The sequence below is a fragment of the Leopardus geoffroyi genome, chromosome D1 (assembly GCF_018350155.1).
Source record: "Leopardus geoffroyi isolate Oge1 chromosome D1, O.geoffroyi_Oge1_pat1.0, whole genome shotgun sequence".
Classification (NCBI taxonomy): domain Eukaryota; kingdom Metazoa; phylum Chordata; class Mammalia; order Carnivora; family Felidae; genus Leopardus; species Leopardus geoffroyi.
The window spans coordinates 73003995-73027744 of record NC_059329.1 but is presented as its reverse complement, the minus strand read 5'-3'; the positions used below and the strand labels follow the sequence as shown (position 1 = coordinate 73027744).

At 39.5% G+C, this 23750-nt stretch overlaps 1 protein-coding gene across 18 annotated transcripts in view; it reads left to right on the top strand.

The window, feature by feature from the left end:
• Positions 1-23750, top strand: part of SOX6 (SRY-box transcription factor 6) — a 619662-nt gene that overhangs the window by 5061 nt on the left and 590851 nt on the right. For 3 of the 18 annotated variants that reach the window (XM_045484632.1, XM_045484625.1, XM_045484619.1), the window contains exon 1: positions 3023-3264. The exons of 4 other annotated variants lie outside the window; for them this stretch is intronic. The gene's annotated coding sequence lies outside the window, so the exon portion shown is untranslated. Of the gene's footprint in view, positions 1-284; positions 719-1110; positions 1401-3020; positions 3265-23750 lie in introns of those variants that run through there. 11 more of the 18 variants (XM_045484638.1, XM_045484637.1, XM_045484635.1 and 8 more) reach the window with 6 other exon arrangements.

Genomic DNA, 23750 nt, shown 5'->3' with positions numbered 1-23750 from the left:
GGGCAGGCACCCCGGGCCGGGCCGCCGGCCCCCGGTGCCTTCCGCTTCTGCCCTTCCGGGCCGCTCCGGGGTTAGTTTCCCTGAGCCGGGACTGAGGGGCTGGGGTAAGGCAGGCGGAGGGACGAGAGCTGAGCGCGCGGAGCCCTGTGAGGGTGCGGGTTGCCGGAGCGGCGGCTGCCCAGCCCGGGCGGGTTTCCGTACTTGGCTGGGGAGGGGAGAGGGGAGGAGGAGCGGGAGGAGGGCGCTCCGCGGGGCCGACGCAGAGGGGGGGGGGGAGTGGAGGCTGAGAAAGGGGCCCGAGCGACTGTCGCTCGCTGGTGGACGCGCGGATCCCCAGGATGCGTCCCCCTCTCGGAGAGTTGTGCCTTGTTCCGGAGGCGGTGACAGATCTGCGTGGCGGGCTTCTGGTTTTCTTGCCACCCCCCCCACCCCCAAAATCCACTCCGAGAAAACACATGTTGTAGCTGTAGATAACTGTGCGTAGGACACTAAGGCAAAAAGGGCAAGGGAGAGAGACAGACAACGCAACCTTTGACAACAGAAAGCTGTTATCGCCATCCTAAGTATTCGTCCGGAAATCTGTCCGCCCTTTCGGCCCACCTTATTCCTTCTCCTCCGCCTCCCCGTATAGATATTCTAATCTGTGTAACTGGGAATGATATGAAAAAGAAGTCAGGTGGCTTAGAGAATGAATTTGTAAGTCTCCGTGAAGTTTGAGGTAGGTATTTCATTGAAGTTTGCGCAACTGTGTGATAGAGGAAGCTTGTGTGCCTGCGTGTGTAGTTCTCTCTCTCTCTCTCTCTCTCTCTCTCTCTCTCTCTCTCCTCTCTCTCTGTGCGTGTGTAAGCAAATGCCTGTGTGCTCTGTGAGGGTTCAGAGGGGATCGCTGGGTGGTAATGCCCTCTGTGCCCACAAGAGGGCAGCATCCTGAGGGCTTTGTGAGCGCTGTAGTTCTGGTTATCGCTGCAGGCTTGGGTTTAGAGAAAGTTATACCGAAAGTTTTAAACTGATATCATATCTTATTTCGTGATATTAAAAAAAGAAAGACATAATGAAAGAAAGAGGGAAAAAAGAAGTGAAGAAAGAAGAGAGAGAGAGAAAACAGAAAAACAGGCGACCAGCCTACCCTGAGAGAGTCCTAGTCACACCAAGACTAGGGGGAGGGCTGTTTTAATTGTGGGTTTGGCCGACTGACGACTGGAGTGCCCTCCTCGGCTGTCTTAGTTGTAGCCGGAGGTCATGTAAATCGACCTTAAAAGAATGCATAAGCCATAAATTAAAATAAACCCTCACCCAAGGGCTGATCCATAAGTAGACAATATCCAACCTGGACAAAACGAGCTTTCCTTTACGAACCGACTTAAACCGCATCCCCCCAAAGAATAGAGACTAAATGCAAAGTAAGTTTCCCAGCGAATATTTTGTTTTCTTGAAAAGTGTTGTGTTGATTCGCCGTGTGACTGCGACGCCGCAGTTTTCCGGAGCGCTTCAGTGTTAGCCAGGCTCGGTCGGGGTGCGGGAGGTCGGGAGGACCCGCTGGGTTTCTGTGTTTCTTAACGCTCCCCCTTCCCCACCCCCATTTTGGTTTGGAAACTTTGACTATTTGTGGGTTTGACGCTGGCCGAGGGCGGGCGAGAGTCGAGGATCTCCGCAGCGCTCTCTTACGGGGTGAAGTTTAGCGCGAGTTCATAAAGAAAACCCGGGTCGCTAGAAAACCCGGCCGCTCCATTCTCCCACCCTCACCCCACCGCCGCTCCGCCGTAACTTTCTCGGGACCCTGCGCGAGTCGCCTCCACTTCTCTCGGCTCTCGCCCTTCCTCCCCCTCCCCCATTTTTGGACGTGACTTTTTATGATCTTTTTAGGAATAAACAAACCGAACTCCAAGACAGTCTGAAACCCAAGTGCTAATCTATGGTCCTCTTTGCTCCGGACGCTAGGGCAGAAGTGCGGGGCTGGCGGGGGCGTGTGTGAGCGGCCGCCCAGCCTTGCCCCGCGCGGGCTCGGCCTGGGAGTCCGCGGGCCAGGCGCACGGTCGCCGGCGCGTACCTTCCCCGCCCCGCGCTCTCCCACCCCGCGTCCCTGAGCCCCGCCGGCGCCCTCCGTCCTCCTCGGCTCCCTGCCCGGGCCCCTGCCGCCCGCTGTCCTCTCCGCCGACCGGCCGAGATCCGTCGCTCTGGGGCTCGGCCCAGGCCCAGGGGCGGTGCTGCCACCCGCCCGGGGTCCAGACCGAGCCTGGTCGCTCCCGGGGGAGCTGCTTTCTTGCTTCTCCCTTAAAGGGCCCGTCAGAGAAGGGAAGGGGCTTGTGCAAAGGCTGCTGGGCTTGTGTTCCGGCTCCAGGAGGAGCGGCCCGCGGCTGCGGAGGCTAGATTAGCTCCGTTTCCCGGGCGCTCCGCGGAGCTTTCAGATAAAAAGAATTGGTGTGTTCCGAGCAGATAAAAGGTGGTTGTTGCCGGCATGTTTTGAGTTTTATTTAAGCTCTCTTAGGCTGTGCAAGTTTGAAAAGGTTTGTTGGTATGAATTGCCAGATATTGAATGCTGCCCCTATTTGGGCACTAAAAATAAGTCTTCGACTGTGCTGGCGGGGCTGGGCTGTTAGCGAGATGGGCTGTCCCCGGCTTCTTCTCTGTGTGTGACCTCCTTTGAGGGCCATGCTTGAAGTTTCGGTCTCGAGATGGCCCGAAGCCGTCGCTGCGGCAAACTGGGCTGGGCTCCGGACCTCCCGCTGCACTGTCAATGGGGCGCTCGGGTGACGTCCCTGTCCCGGGCGCTTGACCCCGGCGCGCACTCCTGCGGCCGGGCTTTTGGCCCTGGCGGGGTGGCCCAGACAACAGTCCAGTGGAGTCGTGAGGCGAGAGTGCCCTTCTCCCCCGCCTCCCCAGGGTCTCCTGTTTCTGCCCTTTATAGTCACATGCCCAGGTTTCCACCCCCCCCCCCCCCCCCCCGGTCCAGAGGAGAACAGATACAGCCCCGCCCAGTCTATTTCTAGGAGGTGGGTTTGGTGAATAAAAAGGTCAAGTGGTCGGGTCTGCAAGTCGGTCCATGGCGAGGGGGGACAGGACCGACACCTGGCAAGGACCGCCCCGCCTGTCCCCCCGACTCTGGCTGGTCCGCCCGCCCACAGCTGGCCTCCCCAGGCCACATTCTTGCACTAAGTGCGAGAGGCTGTGGGAACAGCAATCCTGAACCGGCCAAGAGCCGGCGAAGCTGATCCCGCGATGGCATTTTGTTTTGAACAGTTGCTGGGGTTGACGTTTCCTCATAAGGTAAGGTGTCACTGGACGGTCGGCTGCCCAAATGCCACATGTATAATTAGCTTGCCCACTCAGCACCTCATCCCCGAGGCCCATAGGCACGGGCTTGGCGGACTTGATCCACTCAAATCTGTTCCGGGCTACGTACAGGATTCCCGAGGGAAGGCCGAACAGACCCGGACAGCCCTGGGAGGCCCTGGCTCCAGGGAAGACTATGACAGAGTAGTCTTGTCTTTGATTTCTCTCGCTTTCTCCCCCATCTCTTCCTGTTTCCTCTCTTTTTTCGGCTGAGGAGGAACTACTGGTTGGAGGGGTAGATGGGACACCAGCAGCAGGCTACAGACCGAATGAGGAAAGGGGATGTGGAGTCAGATCTGGCAGTATAGTCTTTTCCACACCCCGCCCAAAGGGGAGGTCTGCTCGTGCCCCTCTATCTGCACTAATCCAGGAGGACCAGCCCGGGCTTGACATTGTATCCTGGCTTGGGTAGGGGCTCCAGGCTTCTAGTTTGGACTGTTCGCCTGGCTGTGTGCTCCCTCCCACCCGCCACCCTGGAGGTCTGAGAGTTTATGTGCCCTGATTTGCAGCTTCAGTTTTCCCCCTTCAGGCCTAGCCGCTTGAGGCTGCTAGTGTTCACTGTGGGGCAAGCCTGGAAAGATGTGCAGTATCACTCTTGTTCAGCCTGGGGTTCTTAGGAGCAGTGCCTTGTTTTCTCTGTACCCAGAGTGGTGCTTGAACTTACCACCTACCTTCCCAGAGCCCAGCCTCAGGTCAGCTTTAGCCTGCACTCTGGTGGAGACCAGATTTCTATAGCCATGAACATGACCTTCCCGCTTTTACCCTGTGCAGTAAGGTGGAATTCAACACTCAGCATTAGGCACTTTCACCAGTCTCCCTCCTCCCCTTGTTTCTAGGCCACTCAGTTATGCCTGCTACCTACTAGAAGATTCTCTTTATTTTTAAAACAAGTGGGCAAACATCCTAAATCTTCCACAAGTTAGTGGGATACTGTTAGGTTTTCTATGGCAGCAAGAGTGCACCTGTCTGGCAGGAGGTGGGGGACACAGTGTATTTAGTTGCATATGCTTTTTATTGAACCAGTGAAACATTTCATTTTCTTTTAGTAGGGGAAAACTTATGACTGAATTTTAAAGAACTCCACCAGATCATAAATGAGTTATCTATATACTTTTGAGAGTATCTTCCTGAATACACATTTGTGAGCACATGGGTAGTAGGCCAAATGACATGTAGATTTTTTTCTTCTATGTTTTTGAAATACCTTATAAATGAAGAGGGATTATTCCCTATTCCAAAACAACATCAAGAATAAGAGCAAGAACAACAGAAAACAGCTGGAAAAAAAAAATCCTTCAAACTCTGAAAACAAGCAAGCATGTACCACACATATTAGATGTAGTTTAAGACCAAAGGCAGCAAGTAACCAGGGTCCAGACAAGTGATAGATCATTAATTCCTAAGGCAAACTGACATTCCCTGTTGCTTTTCTCATGTACTACCAACACCTCCTTTCTCCTCTGCTCTCCCACCACATTCCTTTATTTATAGAGGCAAAACTAGATGGTTTTTAAAATTTATGGTTTATCCTGCTTATTGTTGTTCTTAGTTTTTGTTTTAGAAGTAATGGCAAGGAACTTTCTTTGGGTGTACACGTATTTTTTGAAAAGCAAAAATATTTATGAGTTTATTATTGCGGAACATGATATAAACTCTTATAATAGTATATTGTGTAACTACAACACTCAACATTATACTATAAAGAAAGAAAAATGTAAAAAATATTAAGTAATAAAGCGGTATCAGTATCTATACCTTACACTGATTCTATAATGCATTCACTAACTGAATACCTAGAAGAGATGACATTCAGTAGGAATATTATACTGTCTATTGGACATTTTTTCTTTAGTAGCAGAAAGCAGCAGATTTTTTTTTTCAGTAAGTAAAAAGCATACATTTAAAATATGTTAGCATACCTAGCAAATGTTTCTTTTATAGGGCTTTAAAGTATATTACTTTAAATACATATGTGATAAATTTTCTGGCCACTATTGAGATTTTATGTCTGTTTCTATTTGACTTTTAGGAATTATTGGGTTGTTGATCATTGATGAAATTGCTACACATCTTATATTGAAGAAATTGGTGATGTTTTAAATAATTCGCTTTCAATTAGTATAATAGGTACTGGAATAAATGAATTTTCTTTTAACAAGGTTTAATAAAGGGCTTTAGCCCTTTCAATATTTTCTGTACTTTTCAGTTTTGTTAGATTATATATCTAAGTTTGAAAGGATTCTCTTATGAGAGAATTCATGTATACTTTTTCACTATTTACAAACTGCGTTATATAAAAGAGTAGTACAGTACAACAAAAATTTGATTGATCTCAGAGCTATTTATTTACTTAAATATAGTTTAGGGGTGCATATATATCAATTGATGTTTTTGAAGTCAAGTGAAACATTCCATCCAGCTAATGTGTCTGAGAGTACCATATCAGGCACAGACAGGTACTAGAAATGATAAAACACAGATAACATACAGCAAGATGATTCACAGATGGGACATATTATCTGCTGTCATGAAGTTAGATGGGTCATATTCCTGTTCTTTAAAAATTAATGTAGGTTATTTCAGAATTATCAAGTTATGTGCATATGTGAGAACAGATTTTAATATAGAAATTTGGTAATAAGTAAACAAATATTCATTGCCTTTTAGAGGAAGAAATAGACCAGCTTTGCATTTGAATTGTTTCTTGTTTAAGGAATATGGCTCTCCCCTATTATTTTTTTCCTAAAAAGAAAATCATATATTGAGCATTCTATGTCTTCATCCTAACTTCACATCTTCTACTGATTAGATTATATTCTGAATCTCAACATACTCAAGTGAAAAAAAAAAAAACCAAACTGGCACTCTAGTAGAGCCTATGAAAAGGAATTTTTATTAAATGGAAACACATTTTAAACATATAGCATATCCTTTTTGCTTGATATTATTCAATTGTCATCTGAGAACTAATTGTTTTGATAAGAGTTAGAAACTTTCATCATCTTCTCTTTATATATTCATTATTCATTTATAGGAAGTGTTTTTATTTTCCTTGTTCTGTGGAAGAGGGTAAAAGCTTTTTAGGTAATTGTTTTATTTAGACATTTAGTCAAACTGTAAATAGTTTTAAATTTGTGTATGGTTTTTTTATAGAGCTTTTTAAGTTGTAAGTATCCATTGTCATAATTAGGATAAATCAGCTGAAGAATGTGAGTGGAGGCTGTAAGATGGAATATCATTTAAATCTACTACAGATTCTCTCACCTCCAAAAAAAGGTACTGGTTTGTTTTTCCTCAAATCTGTGGTAGTCTCAAAAAAAGGGAACATGAAATCCTAAAACCTCAGAGAAGCAGTATCGATTCAGTTCGTAACTGTAAATCCTTCATATCGTTGCTCAAAATATCCAACTTTACACCAATATTAGCCATTCTTTTTATAGTGACACCATGCTTAGTAAAAAACTTCTAAGCACTGAGGTCAGGTGTTGAGATTGGATTCTAGTTTATTTTTTATGAATCAGATAAAGATTTCTGTGCATGAGACCATATGTGAAGATGAGAGAACAAGAACATTTCCATATCAAAGGCAATATATCTGAGGCTGCATGGTAATTAAAATGCAGTGGTTTGGACTCTGTGCACTAGCACTTAAGCAGAGCATTGCCGGGACCTTGTGCATCATGCAGGCGGTTGCCTCTTGCATACTTCTTGAAATACACTTATAATTTTGTACAAACATTTATGCCAGTCCACACTTTTCTGTAGATAATTTGTATTTCATCCAAACCATTCAAAGTAGAAGTTATTTTTTGAGCTACCCTCTCATTATGGCTTTTGTGCATCAACTATTTTTATGCTAGTTGTTTGTATTTCCTTTTACCAGAATGATGCCTTGTTTATATTCAGAATCTCTTCTTGCTCCTTTAAGACCCCTTGTGTATCTCTCATATTTTACTATTCACTCAAAAAACGTTCATCTTTAGGAATGATGTGAATTATTTTCTGAGTCTAATTGTAGATGCTGTAATTTATTATAAACTAGTACATTAAAAAATCAAAAGTCCAGTTATTTCTACTTTATAATACTGATATGTTCAGTAAACCTCCCTAACCTACACAGCATGTAATATTTGAAAAAAATTCCTTTTTAAAATGTTTAAAGAATTCCAAAATGTTCTTCCTTACCTTTTAATGGCATAAAAATGTGTAGTGGCATTTTCTTTTGTACTACTTCAACTGAAAAACAATCTTTTAGAATATCTTCATATTTAGGAGTTATCTTTTTGCATTTATAGGGAGTTGTTTGGCTTTATTTGTAAAGAACTGGGCTAGTATCTTAACCGGTAATTATTTGGGGATTGAATGGTGAAATCAGAAAAATCTAACAATTGGTTGTCCAATGTTGTATATATTTCAGAAAATTTTGCATCCTTGGTAACTGGCTTGAATTTGCTGCTCTGTAATTTTCTAGATTTTCTATTTCCATATTTACTCTTTCTCTATGTACCTTCTACTCTGGCACATGTAGGAAGGAATTCGCTGGTATATTTTATTTAGTAAGCTCCCCTGGTTTATAAAGCTTTTAAAGATTTCTTTGGATTGAAGCACCATGTATTGAAGAAGCCTAATGTGATATTGTGAAATTCTTTAAGAGTTTTTGTGTTTTAAATATTTTGAATCAAAATTACTGAAGTATATTGATTTGGTGCTTTTCAATGATGACATGTATAAATAAGCACAATAAATATAAGGTAAATTCAAAGTACGTTCTGTGATATGCATATTAGCATCAATGCAAACATTCTGTATTCTCTCATTTCAAGTTCTCCCTTGATCTCTTTCTTCTCTGAAAATCTCACAAGATAACCCTTTACATGATCTATTATCCCTACTACCTTCAATAATTTGTTGTTTCTAGTCATCTTAAAGAGATGAATTGAATTGTCTATCTTTAATATATCCATTCAAATGCAAAAAGGGACGTTAGTGCTGTTTGTGATTTTGACTTCATTGAGCACAATCTCTTCTCTTCTTTGAAAAGTAGTTCTTTAAAATTAGACAAAGAAAATTAAAGATGCTTTACTTTCTACTACTACACAGGCACAATATATGAAAAAAAGAAAATGTGACAGATTTTCTTTTTAAAATAAGGAGCATAGGTTTCAAATGGAACTCATTCTGAAACATAGGGATTGCAAATATTTCCTTTCATACTTTAGATGAAGTTACAAATAGATCATTGGGTAACATGATTGAGCACTTACTAAGTTCTAGGCAACCTGAAGGGTATTTTTGAAGTCACAAGTCGTTTTTTTTTAAGGATTTTCCTTTCTGTTGAAGATTTTTATATTTGGTAGGTGGGGAAACTTAGCTGAAGTTGTCATGTTGCTAAGCAGGTCGTTGGTAGAGCTGGAGAAGAATGCTCCTAACTAGGAGAGAATAATTCATCATTCTTTCTTGGGAAAGAATATCAAATGGCAGGAATATTGTTATTTTCTCAGAAATAATCTCCAGCTATCTCCATGGGCATTGAACCTTCTATTTAGAAGGCAACTGCCCCATCCACCCCCGCCCCCCGCCCCCAATATATCCATGGTGTAATCCCTAACCCTCCATGTCTTCGTCTCTAAAATGGGAGTAATAATGTCTACACCATAGGATTATTGTGAAGATTAAATGAGATAAATGAATGTAAAGCACGAAGCTCAGGGCTTGGTATAAAGTAAATATTTAATACCTGTTGAAATGACTAGTGAAGTGGTACTGTGTTTATAATTATACAGATCAGGCTTTCCATTTCAGCTTCACTATATACTTGCTATGAAATCTTTGGTGAGTTAAATAATCTGTTTCTTTTACTCTTATATGAAATACAGACAGCAATATGTGCTCCTTCCTTTCTTCCCTAGAAAGAAGAATTCATTAGTAGTCCGGCAGACTTGCGATAAATGTAGAGTATGGATGTTCTGGTCTCAAATTTGAGAAAATTCCAATTCTAAGGACTACAAGAGATTTTGAAAGGTCATTTCACCTGTCATCCTGCATCCTCCATGGGTGTATTGGTCACCTTTTCTCCATTCTAATCAGTTAAGAAACTCTTTATTTTGAAAGCCTGCAAAAGGGTGCCTGGGTGGCTCAATCCGTTGAGCATCCCAACTCTTGGTTTCAGCTTAGGTCATGATCTCACAGTTCATGAGATTAAGCCCCACATCAGGCTCTGTGCTCATAGCATGGAGCCTACTTGGGATTCTCTCTCTCCCTCTTTCTCTGCCCCTCCCCTGCTTGCCTGTGCACACATGCTCACTCTCTCTTTCTCTCTCTGTCAAAATAAATACATAAGCTTTAGAAAAAAATTGAAAGCCTGCAAAGAATGAGATTTTATAATCTTTGTGTACTTCAGTAATTAACATCAAGTTCTTTGGTCAAATATACACATCTTAATCTGCTTTCTTTTGGTTTCATTTAAAGAAAAAAAAAACAGAAACATATATTCTTCATTTTAATGATGAATTTTAAAGACCTGCATGGGAGAAAACCACAATTAAGCTTTGAATTTTTTTAATTTTTTGAATCTTTCCTCGAAAGTCTTATTTCCTAAACTAGTTGTATGACCTTGGAAATGTTAACCAACCTTTTTAAGTCTTGATTTCCTAATTTTTAAAATGGGGATTGTGATACAATTTATCAGATGATAGGGTTGTTGGGAAGATTCAGTTTGAAGATACTGTGCATAGAATTTCATAGAACAGTTCTGGACATTGGTGTTAGGAGTACTTGAGAATAATTATTATTTCCAGAGACAAACTATGCTGCATTTTCCATACACCAATGTATAAATGAATAATATATTACTGATCAGAAGTGTCAATTATCAGTTATATATTCTGATTAGTAAAAATTAGAAGTTGATTTACACAATAAGTATGGCTGGTTTTATAGGCAACTCTCTGAAAATATGGGTGGGGCTCATGAAGGAAGATTAATGAAAGGATCCTTGGCTGGGAAAAGGTGGGAACCATTTGATTACATGATTTCAAAGATGCAAATGCAGTGAGGAGGTGTGAATATAGGTAATTCTATGCAGTGCGCTAGTTATAATGGAGGTAGGTGTAAGAGCAGAAGTACGTATGTCAAGGAAAGCTTCTAGTAGGAGGTGGCCTTTGAGCTGTGACTTAAAGGATGATCAAGAAGAGATTATTTGAAGTAATATCCTGAGGAGCATTGGACGTGGGGGAAACATTTTATATCGTTATTAACTATTTTATAGGTCTGACACTGAAAAGTCTCGTATTTGTGTCTTTGTGACTCCTAGAAAGGCCAGGTGTCTCGTGAATGTGATGTAGCCATCACAGGGCTACACTGCTACACTTCTCTTTCTTAGTTCAGTTTTATTGTCAGGGACATTGTGAGTACCTTTTGAGGTACAGAGGAATTTTTCACATTACTACTTTCCTTCAAATATGTCAACTAAGTATTAAAATTAAAGTAGATGTCTTATTAATATATGAATTTGTGATCAGTACTATGAGTTAATAAAATCTTATATCTTGTACTATAAAAAAAAACTTTTGTGTTTCTCAGTTGGCAAGGAATGGTCTTAGAGAAAGGCCAATATCTGGAAATTTTTAAATCTGTGTGTTGCTTCTGAGTTTATTGGTTACAGGTCTTTAGGTACCTCACATTTGTAATTAAGTTTTTCTATCTATAGAGTTGGCATATTCATTAACTTATTTTTTGTTGAGGAATAATGTGAACATAAATAATACTCAGAGTGATTCAAAACTTTTTGTATGAAACAGAAATTATTATTGGGACACCTGGGTTAAGCATCCAACTTTGGCTCAGGGCATGTTCTCATAGTTGATGAGTTTGAGCCCCACATCGGGCTCCACTCTATTTGGGATTGTCTCTCTCCCACTCTCTCTGCCCCTCTCCCCACATTCTCTTCTCTCTCAAAATAAATAAAACTTAAAAAATAAAAAAATGAAATTATTATTTCACAATAATGATAATGAAACAGTAACAGGAGCAGTAGTAGCAGCAACTACCCCTCTCTACTCTTAATCACTCTCAAATAGGGATGCTAAATCACCCTTTTCAGTTTTGTAATCTGGGATCTCCTGTTTTCTGATGAGTTTTTGAATACTTTTCTCTGACCACACAAGCCTTCTTTGCTGTTTTTGGTTTGGAAGTTTTCTGGTGTTTAATAACTTGTTTCTTCAAATTAAACACACCTATTGAGATTTTACAGCTTATATGACTTTGTGACATAATCACTTTCTGAAAAGGGCTTCGTCATCACATAGGCTAGAGAAGTTATAGCCCTGGTTTCTAATAGCCTAACATATTATTTTCTTTGCCACTGCTGTGGCATACTGGAGAGTTGCAGTATTGACCAAGACATGAGAAATATGACAAAACCTCTCCATTAAAAAGAAAGGCTCTGAGGCTAAGGAGGAAAAAAATAAAGGGTACGAAAGTTCTATAAAACAGTTTTAAAACATCCGTTGGTCGTATTAAATTAGTTATGATGCTTTTAAGAATTTTCCTTTAGAACTTCCAATTGAGTTCTTTGTTTAAAACATTAAAAGAAATTATTATTTTTGAGAGACAGAGCACAAGTGGGGGGGAGGGCAGAGAGAGAGAGAGGGAGACATAGAACCTGAAGCAGGTTCCAGGCTCCCAAGCTGTCAGCACAGAGCCTAGTGTGGGGTTCGAACTTACCAACTGTGAGATCATGAGATCATGACCTGAGCCGAAGTCGGCCGCCCAACCAACCCAGCCACCCAGACACCCCTCAGTTGAGTTCTTTAGTAAGAAGCAACCCCCTCACCCCCAAATAAGAAAATAAAAATTGAAATCATACAGCAACTGACCAAAGCTTAACTAGCTTGTAACACAGCATATTAGTTAACTGAGCCTCAGGAACATTTATTACTCTTGAGTCTGAAGATCCAAATACACGCTGGCAGAAAATTGGACTTTATATATAACTACAATATATATATATATTTAATATATATTATTAAATATATAATATATTTAATATATATTATTAATATATGTTATATATTTAATAATATATATTTATATATTTAAATTCAAGTTAGTTAATATACAGGCTTCAGGAGTAGAACCCAGTGATTCATCTCTTATATATGACACCCAGTGCTTATCCAAAGAAGTGCCCTCAACGCCCATTACCCATTTACACCATTCCCCCACCCACCTCATACAATGGAAAATTGGACTTTTAAAAAGTTTCTTAGCTGATGTTCTTTCCCACTATAAAGATGGATACTGAAAATAGTTTAAAGAATTTCAATTTGGAATAATTAAAATTGTAATATTTAATTTTTATTTTTAATACAATATTCTAAGATATTACTAAAAGAAAATTTTAGTTTTTCTTGGGTTAGACCCTTTAAACTTTTGAAGACCACAGTTCCAGAGAAGGCCTCCATTTGTACTTTTGTATAGGTTTGTGTGATTTACAGGTAAGGTAGGGTCATGTACACTAAATACTTATGTGTTTTAAATTGTATAACATTTTAGGGCACCTGGGTGGCTCAGTGGGTTAAGCATCTGACTTCAGCTCAGGTCATGATCTCGTGGTTTGTCACTTCGAGCCCCACATCCGGCTTTGTGCTGACAGCTCGGAGCTTGGAGCCTGCTTCAGATTCTGTGTCTCCCTCTCTCTCCGCACCTCCCCACTCATGCCCTGTCTCTCTCTCTCTCTCTCTCTCTCCCTCTCTCTTTCTCTCTCTCTCAAAAAATGAATAAACGTTAAAAAAAATTTAAATTGTATAGCATTGTAACAGGCTTATTTTCTCTGAGGCAAGTATAAACATAACAGCCTAAATTAGTTGGAACTAGTGAAGTTGGGGACTCTTAACTCTTACTTGTGGCATAGCAGGGAAAGAATGAAAAATAGTTCAGCTTTTAATTATGACACCTTGGGACCTTTTTCAAAGCACTCACCATAATTAGCCATGTCTTAGTTGTGTAGTATTGTGTTTAATTTCTTTGTTATGTTCACATGTGTTACCAAGAGCTATTTGAATAAAGTATATGGAAAAGTATACCCCTTCATATTATATGCTAATATTTTCTCCTGAATTTTCTTAGCACCACTTTCACTTTTGGGTTATTTCTTCTTCTTTTTTGATATGCATGTGCACTAGTTTCTGTTATTAAAATGCCAAATATAGGACATTTGTATCAATGTCCTTTACATTTTATTTTGGCTATGATTATATAGTCTTTAGTTTTGCTTATTTAACAAATTTACATCTGATATAATTTAAAAACACAAATACAACTTTATTAAGTTTAGTAAGAGGGCCATTAAATTATTTGGTCATCCTACATTTTCTCAAAGCCTCTATTAAATGAGTTAAATAAGTATGTTGCTAATGTATCTTAAAAGTAAATATGTTTGATTATTAATACAATGTTTGTTTGAATATATTCCCTGCTTGATTGGGGTGAATGCAGCATTCTCAGTAGCTGAGGTGAAAGGAGCAGAATTTAGGATGTTTAAGAAGAGAAGGAAATAGAGATCCTAGGTGGTTTGGATAGCCCAAGGGTAACGGGAGAGTATTGTTGGTAAGGGTGAGGCTGGAAGAATTCCTCTGGCAAGATAATTTTAAGGCTTATTTGGGAGAACTTCTGAAATAGAATTCTATAATAGGATAGAATAGAAGTCTTCAAACTTTTTGGATAGAGCACACCATCAGCAAAATGTTTATGAGCATGCTCCCTAATACATGTGTATATTTATTTAAAATTGTACGCATGGGTTATTGTGCTAATATATGCTATAAAACATTCATACATTGAATGAAAGGTATAGGTAGAATAAGTAATATTTTAAAACTAACTGTGGTCCCCCAAACTCTATAATTTAACATGCTGTTATTTTTATTTTTTATTTTATTTTATTTTTTAATTTTACTTTTTATTTTTTAAAATTTACATCCAAATTAGTTGGCATATAGTGAAACAATGATTTCAGGAGTAGATTCCTTAATGCCCCTTACCCATTTAGCCCATGCCCCCTCCTACAACCCCTCCAGCAACCCTCAGTTTGTTTTCCATCTTTATGAGTCTCTTCTGTTTTGTCCCCCCTCCCTGTTTTTATATTATTTTTGTTTCCCTTCCCTTATGTTCATCTGTTTTGTCTCTTAAAGTCCTCATAGGAGTGAAATCATATGATTTTTGTCTTTCTCTGACTAATTTCACTTAGCATAATACCCTCCAGTTCCATCCACGTAGTTGCAAATGGCAAGATTTCATTCTTTTTCATTGTCGAGTAATACTCCTTTGTGTATGTGTATGTGTATGTGTATATATATGTATGTATATATACATACATATGTGTATGTGTATGTGTATATATATGTGTGTGTGTGTATATATATATATATATATATATATATATATATATATATATATCACATTTTCTTTATCCATTCATCCTTCAGTGGACATTTGGGCTCTCTCCATACTTTGGCTATTGTTGATAGTGCTGCTATAAACATGGGGGTGCATGTGTCCCTTCGAAACAGCACACCTGTATCCCATGGATAAATGCCTAGTAGCACAATTACTGGGTGGTAGGGTAGTTCTATTTGTAGTTTTTTGAGGAACCTCCATACTGTTTTCCAGAGTGGCAGTACCAGCTTGCATTGCCACCAACAATGCAAAAGAGATCCTCTTTCTCCTCATCCTCACCAACATCTGTTGTTGCCTGAGTTGTTAATGTTAGCCATTCTGACAGGTGTAAGGTGGTATCTCCTTGTGGTTTTGATTTGTATTTCCCTGATGATGAGTGATGTGGAGCATTTTTTCATATATCGGTTGGTTGTCAGGATGTCTTCCTTGGAGAAGTGTCTATTCATGTCTTTTGCCCATTTCTTCACTGGGTTATTTGTTTTTTGGGTGTTGAGTTTAATAAGTTCTTTACATTTTGGATACTAACCCTTTATCTGATATGTCATTTGCAAATATCTTCTTCCATTCTTTTGGTTGCCTTTTAGTTTTGCTGATTGTTTCCTTCGCTGTGCAGAAGCTTTTTATTTTTATGAGGTCCCAGTAGTTCATTTTTGCTTTTGTTTCCCCTGCCTCCGGATACGTGTTGAGTAAGAAGTTGCTGTGGGCAAGATCAAAGAGGTTTTTGCCTGTTTTCTCCTCGAGAATTTTGATGGCTTACTGTCTTACATTAAGGTCTTTCATCCATTTTGAGTTTATTTTTGTGTATGGTGTAAGAAAGTGGTCCAGGTTCATTCTTCTGCATGTCGCTGTCCAGTTTTCCCAGCACCACTTGCTGAAGAGACTGTCTTTATTCCATTGGATATTCTTTCCTGCTTTGTCAAAGATTAGTTGGCCATACGTTTGTGGGTCCATTTCTGGGTTCTCTATTCTGTTCCATTGATCTGAGTGTCTGTTCTTGTGCCAGTTCCATACTGTCTTGATGATTACAGCTTTGTAGTATAGCTTGAAGTCTGGGACTGTGATGCCTCCTGCTTTGGTTTTCTTTTTCAAGATTGCTTTGGCCGTTCGAGGTCTTTTCTGGTTCCATACAAATTTTAAGATTATTTGTTCTAGCTCTGTGAAGAATGCTGGTGTTACTTTGATAGGGATTGAATTGAATATGTAGATTGCTTTGGGTAGTATTAACATTTTAACAATATTTGTTCTTCCTATCCAGGAGCATGGAATCTTTTTCCATTTTTTTGTGTCTTCTTCAATTTCTTTCATAAGCTTTCTATAGTTTTCAGTGTATAAAGTATTTACCTCTTTGGTTAGATTTATTCCTAGGTATCTTATGGGTTTTTTTGTGCAACTGTAAATGAGATCGATTCCTTGATTTCTCTTTCTGTTGCTTCATTGTTGGTGTATAGGGATACAACCAATTTCTGTGCATTGATTTTATATCCTGCAACTTTGCTGAATTCATGAATCAATTCTAGCAGTTTTTTGGTGGAATCTTTTGGGTTTTCCATATAGAGTATCATGTCATCTGTGAAGAGTGAAAGTTTGACCTCCTCCTGGCTGATTTGGATGCCTTTTATTTCTTTGTGTTGTCTGATTGCAGAGGCTAAGACTTCCAATACTGTGTTGAATAACAGTGGCGAGAGTGGACATCCCTGTCTTGTTCCTGACCTTAGGGGGAAAGCTCTCAGTTTTTCCCCATTGAGGATGATGTTAGCGTTGGGTCGTTCATATATGGCTTTTATGATCTCGAGGTATGCTCCTTCTATCCCTGCTTTCTTGAGGGTTTTATCAAGAAAGGATGCTGTATTCTGTCAAATGCTTTCTCTGCATCTATTGAGAGGATCATATGGTTCTTGTCCTTTCTTTTATTGATGTGATGAATCAATTTAATTGTTTTGCGGATATTGAACCAGCCCTGCATCCCAGGTATAAATCCCACTTGGTCGTGGTGAATAATTTTTTTAATGTATTGTTGGATCCGGTTGGCTAATATCTTGTTGAGGATCTTTGCATCCGTGTTTATCAGGGAAACTGATCTCTAGTTCTCCTTTTTAGTGGGGTCTCTGTCTGGTTTTGGACATGCTTTTTTTTTTTTTTTTTTTTAAGTCAGTTTAACACTTTGTGATGAAATGATTTATAAGTTTGGTTCTAAGTTCAGTTTGCTTTGCTACATGGTTTTAATGCTGCCATAGCTGAGAATTATACCTCAGAAAGAAAAATAGATCCAATTGGAAGAAGTACATCATTATTTGCACTTATTAAACTGTGTTACTAGTGTATTAGTCCTATACATAAATATGCAAAAAATTATTAAATTTGGCTGATAAATCTCTGTCTTCCCTGATGGCAATGTTTTCTGGTAATGAAGTTGAAGACAAAGCATTTTAATATTTTTAATAAGTGGACTCAAAACCTATTGAAACTCACATCATTAAACAGATTAGAATATTCTGTTGCCAATTTAAAATTGAAAACAGATGAGTTTTTGTAGATGATAGAATTTTTGGTAACAAAATCACACTGTGATGGAATTGTTTCTGAACATGTTTTCAAAATACTTCCTCATAGCACAAATCTGTTTTGAAAAGCATTTACTTTCTCATTTGATAAAATATCACCTTTACTTTGAAGAGAAAGATTAAGTTTCTTTGGTATGTAAGTATCTAGTTAGCTAGTTAGCTCCTTGGTGACACACATTTACAGCTACTTGCTCTACATGAAAGGTCAGCACTTTTGGTGTATATGTATTTTTTTTGTTTCTAATCCTTAAGTTTGAAAACTTTACCATGAGATGAGCAGTGGAACTTCTGGGTGGTGCAAACAATTCTCAAGGGGTACTTCCCATCTTTCAAAGCGTTGTAAAGATGTTACCATGTTTTACAGGTCTATTTAAAAAAGTAATTGCATCACCATTGCAGTACTTGGCTTTGACATTGTGTCCAATTGCTTGGCTGTGAATGATGTGGTTAGTGAAGTCCATGGTGCTGTTTCTGTAATCTTATCCCTATTTTTTTCCCTTTAGTCCAGCTACGGTAACCATTTCACCAGTGATTATACTTAGCCAGTTTTCCCTAAAAATTATTTTTATTTAGAAAGGTAACATTGTTGAGATTAGGTCCCATCTTCTTTGGTACTTATTACAATAGCTCACTCCAGATGGGACATGATCCCTGTGGAGAATGTACACTGAAAACCTAAGACAGGGAGTGGACCTATAGACTTATCAGTATTGAGGTTCAGAAAACAGTAGTGTGGCTCTAATATGAGAAAGGAAACACGGGGCACCTGGGTGGCTTAGTTGGTTAAGCGTCCAACTTCAGCTCAGGTCTTGACCTCACTGTTTGTGAGTTTGAGCCCTGTGTCAGGCTCTGTGCTGACAGCTCAGAGCCTGGAGCCTGCTTCAGATTGTGTATCTCTCTCTTTCTTTCTCTCTCTCTCTCCCCCTCCCTCTTTCTCTCTCTCTCTCTCTCTCTCTCTCTCTCCCCCTCCCTCCCTCACACTCTGTCTCTGTCTCTCGAAAATGAATAAATGCTAAAAAAAATTTTAAAAATGAATTTAATATGGGAGAGGAAGCAGACTTAAGCCATTTTTTATTCTTCAAAGCAGAACAATTTAAGTCATTTGTTGGCATGAAGGGGTCAGTGAGATTCCATAGTTAAGCGTGTTTATCATGTTGCAGGAGAGAGAACCAAGTGGAGGATCGCTACTTCCCCAAATGTCCAAGGCCCTTTGTTGCTTCTTTACTCAGCCTTCTGTGAATTTAAATACAATTAGAGCAGAAGATGGAGAAGGTGAGAAAGAAAGCAATGAGGGATGGCTATAGACAAGCATTGTCTTTGGCTCTCTCTCATTTTCTCTTTTTCCTTTTTCTCTAACTTGATATACTTGTTGGGCAGCTTGGTGTAATAGCAACCCAGTTTGGGAGTTTCAGCTCTGCCAATAAACTTTGGGTGACTTTGGCTAAATCACATCTTTCTTGGAATTAGTTTTTTCATGCGTAGAATGGGATGTTTGATGATCTCCAAAGAGGTTTCAGCTCTGACATCCTGTTTATGCCATTCTGGGATCAGGCTCTTTGCTGCCTTTTCCCAAAGAAATTTCAGTGAAGTTCCTTGTTCTGTATGTCATTCTCAAAGCACCATGTCCACTCTGCCATCTAAAGTGACAAATGACTAATAATTTAACTGAATAAATGAATTTATGCTGGTGGACACTTGAGCAAAAACTAACTGTTTTATATTTCTAGCTTCTTTCTTTCACTCTTTCAGACAATTTTGGCAGAGTGCATTTCAATAGTGTGATCCTAGAGAGTGCTCTTGCTTTCTAACCTAAAGTGGCTAATGAGGACTTTAGGAAGGAAGTGTTAGCATCTGAAGGGGTGTGTCTGTAAGGAGGTTGGGCTGGATGAGATAGGCAGGGCATTGGGACACAGCCATCAATTCATTGCATGCGTTTGGCCAGGCTGGCAGCAGTGGCCAGTGCCAGGTTTTTTGAGTATGGTTTCTGTCACCAACAGAGTTGGCTGTCTTTGAAGTCTGCTAGTTAACCTCTTCCAGAATCTTAGAGTGCAACTAGCACTCAAGAGAAGGATAAAAGAATCTTTAGGAATAAGAATCCCAAGTATCCCCTGCCTTATTTTCAATAAAAACTTAATTCTCCTCTTCCAACAGTTTTTTGAAGCATCTAATACACGAACAGATTTCAGATTTTCTCATTTTCTTTTCAGTACCTATTCACTGCTATGGATGGAAGCAATACTGATTAATGAAATAAATGCGTATCACCAAACATATACTGGACAATTGCTATATGCCAGAGATATTTTTGGATGCCTTCATAAGATAGAGATAATAACCTCTGTTATTATCTTATTATACCTCATAAGATAGAGATAATAATCATAGTTTTTGAGAGGTTTCAATATATAAAACACACATGGAAGAGTGCTTGATTTGTTGTAAGCTCTCAGTAAACATTAGTGATTATTATTTTATTATTTCATTTGCACAACTCTGGGAGGTAGATGTAATTATCCTTATTTTATAGACAAAGAAAGTAAGGTTTAGAGAGAGAAAAGGACTTGCCCAAGGTCACATAGCTATAAAGTGGCAGAAACATTATCTAAACCCAGATGTCCTGGCTTGAAGTCCCATAGTATTTCTGTTATATAATACAGCTGCCTGTAATAGGCAAGCAAGTCATGGGATTTCCCCCAGATAATCTATGAAGTAGATAATCAGGAGCTTGGATAATCAGGATAATCAGAAGCTGAACATATTATTATGTGATGTTGAATTTCAGTAGGTTCAGTTTTTAATGCCATCCTTGCTTTGCATGGCCTGATGTTAACTAAAACTTCTGTTATATCAGAACTGTATCCTTTCTTTGCATAGTTCTGATCTCATCTTTACATAGTTCAGATGTCATGGTTTGATCTCAGTTACTACAGAACCTTGGAAAGTGAGGACCTGGCTCCAAAATGCACTAGTTTCAGTTAACACGTTAACACAGTATAGTGCAAAGGGAATACTGCCTGTATTTCTATCAGCTTCACATTCACAATCAGAAATTCTCAAATTCTCTTTCCTTTGGACCAGTTAGATGGTTTATTTCCATTTGATGACCCATTATCTTTTGTGTTGTTTTGCTTACAAGGTTCTATTCCTGCTGAGGGAGAGCACTGTATTGCACAGGTAAGGTCTTTGAAGGTCACTGATGATCGGCTCTTACAGGCATACTGCCTTTATTGTATAGAGCAATAAATCTCTCTCTGGACTTAGAGATGCTTGTTTTCTTTACTTTTTTTTTTTTTTTTTAAACTCTTCCCACTTCCCATTGCATGTCTGAGTTTCCTTCTGAATTGATGTGTTTCTTTCTATCTGTTCTAGCAGAGTAAAGGAAGGCCAGTGAGGCCAGTTATTTCTCGTTTGGTGTTTTACTACATTAAAAGTGATATATTGAAGTAGACAGAGAGCAGCCATCAGGCAAGAACTGGATCTATTTAAATTTCATTTTAGATATAGATGCTTAAATTCTTTGTAAGCACTTAATAATTTTAACCTAAAGACAAATGCATGGATTGCATAGATGTCAATTTTAGGGCAAGATAATATTGAGAATACTAGTGCTTTGAATTTCCTTTTATTCCAAAAGTTTAAAACAATTCTCCTCCCTTGAATTTTTATTGTTGTCCTGCCTCCTCCCCTACATTTAAGATCACGTTTTTTTTTTTTTTTTTTAAATTTTTTTTCAACGTTTATTTATTTTTGGGACAGAGAGAGACAGAGCATGAACAGGGGAGGGGCAGAGAGAGAGGGAGACACAGAATCGGAAACAGGCTCCAGGCTCTGAGCCATCAGCCCAGAGCCTGACGCGGGGCTCGAACTCCCGGACCGCGAGATCGTGACCTGGCTGAAGTCGGACGCTTAACCGACTGCGCCACCCAGGCGCCCCAAAGATCATGTTTTAAAATCTGTTCTTTGTTTTCTTTGTCAAGTATTCTGAATAGTAGAAATCCTTTGCTGACTCTAATTTTATTTCTCTTACCTGTACAGTGCTGGAGAATTAGTTTGGGGTAAAGCAAGCTTGTGACAGTGGCTAAGAGCCACCACTTTCTAGCAATGTGAATTTAGGCCTGTTACTTTTATCTACTTTACTCTGACCTATAATATAGTACCCACTTCTTAGCATTATTTTAGGAATAAGTGAGTAAACATACGTGCTTAAAACAGTACTTGATGCATGCTGGGTGCCATTTAAGCATTAGCTATTATTAAAGTGGATGTTTTTAAAAGGACAGTCTGGCCCAAAGTAAAGAATATTCAAAATACTTTATTGAAGAAGTAAAAATGAACACTACTAGAATATGATGTGAAATCATCCTACAATTTCCCCAACACAGTGACTCTAGAGTGCTTTTGAGAGGGAGTACTATTTTATAGTAATAGGTACTTTGAGAATCTCTTCACCTGCAAATCAACAAATCTATTGGAATGAAAATTTCTTTATTATTAGACCAGTATCCTAATTTTTGAGTTTCATAATTTGTGGAGATGAGGTGATTTGGGTACGGAATGGGTTTGGGTATGAATTTTCTCAGGGCTAAATTTGTGGCAGTAACCAAAGAAACAGTGGTGAACTAAAAGAAGTGGCATGTAACAGACAGGGAGCTTGACTCAGGAGGCATCCCCCAGGGAGGACCCAGGTGCAGCCTGGTGTGGTCACTGATTACAGACCTAATCTGTAGGTCCTAGAAAGTTATGAGTGGGGACAGCTTTCTGAGATTGGGGTGTGGAATTGGTAACCTTCTATTACCATCAAGGCTTTTTTGATGCAGGCTCCTGGGTCCTATGGACCCAGGAAGCATCCCCTAGAAGGGACTCAGTCTCAGCCAAACATGGCCAGGGATTGCAGACTTGACCTCCAGGTCCCAAAAGATTCCTTTTTTTTTTTTTTAATGTTTATTTATTTTTGAGAGAGAGAGAGAGAGAGAAGAGAGAGAGAGAGAGAGAGAGAGAGAGAGAGACAGAGAGAGAGAGACAGAGAGAGACAGAGAGAGAGAGAGAGAGAGAGACAGAGACAGAGACAGAGACAGAAAGGGGGACAGAGAATCTGAAACAGGCTCCAGGCTCTGAACTGTCAGCACAAAGCCTGATGTGGGGCTCGAAGTCCAGAACAGCATGATCATGACCTGGGCCTATGTCAGACACTTAACTGAGGCACCCAGGTGCCCCCAGGTCCCAAAAGATTATTAGTGGAGGCAGCAGATGGGCTATGTTAGAGCTAGGATTCGAACCCAGGTTTGTCTGATGACAAAAGCTAAGCTCTTTTTACTAATGACTCCATGATGTTTCCCTTATGAAGAGGGTATCAGTGGAGAAGAGGAAAGTAGCTGAGGCAGTGGAGGCATCTGTGAGTTCAGTATTTAAAGGAACAGATGATTTATAGTATCAGAGGCAACTGTGAAATCACAGGGGTTGCCTAAAGGAATCAATACCATGGTGATGGTGCTGGAGGAGATGGCAGTGGTATGGTAGTTGTTACAAGCCTTTTATGGATTGATTAGAACTTGAGAGTGCATTTCTGAGTATTCCTATAGTATTTATACCTCAAATCGTAGACTCACTGACTTTGCCCTATGAAACCTCAGACTCCAAAGGGTATTCTAATCACTGCTTTTATGGTGTGAATTCATATATGTGATCATGCATTCCATGTGGGGTAAGCAATGAAAAGAGAAGTTACTTCCTCCTTTCCACTGGAATATAAGCTCTGTGTGGATAGGAATTTTGTCTCTTTGCTTGTTGTTTAATTTTTAGTGACTGGAGCAATGCATGGAACCTAATAGAACTCAGTAGATATTGTTGAATGAAAGAATGCACGGACAACTTGTTTAAAAATTTTGTTTTATATATTGAACAATATTATATGCACAGTGTTATCTCATTTAAATTTTACCTTAATCCTGTGAGATATGTATTATTATTTCCAATTTATGGATGAGGAAACTGAGAGTCAGGAATTAAGTAATTTTATTTAGACGGCATTACTAAAACATGATGGTCAGGCCTTGAATCTATGAATATAACCACTACATTATACTATAGAATTATTACCTCTGTTATTCTAGATAATATTATTTTATTAGTGTAGCCTAAATTTTTATGGAAGCCACATCACACTGTTGACTCATTAATCTTACTGCCAACTAAAACTCACAAACCTTTTAGTTACATGTCCCATCCATCCTATACTTGAGCTGCTGGGGTTTAATTTTTTGGAGCTAAGTGCAGGGGTTTGCATTTACTTGAGAAAGATTTACTCTGGTTAGATTCATTTGATCTTTCCTTATTAAGATCTTTTGGTTTAGAATGGTTTTAAAATTTTATCAAGTATTTTCTTGGCATTTATTGATAAAATAT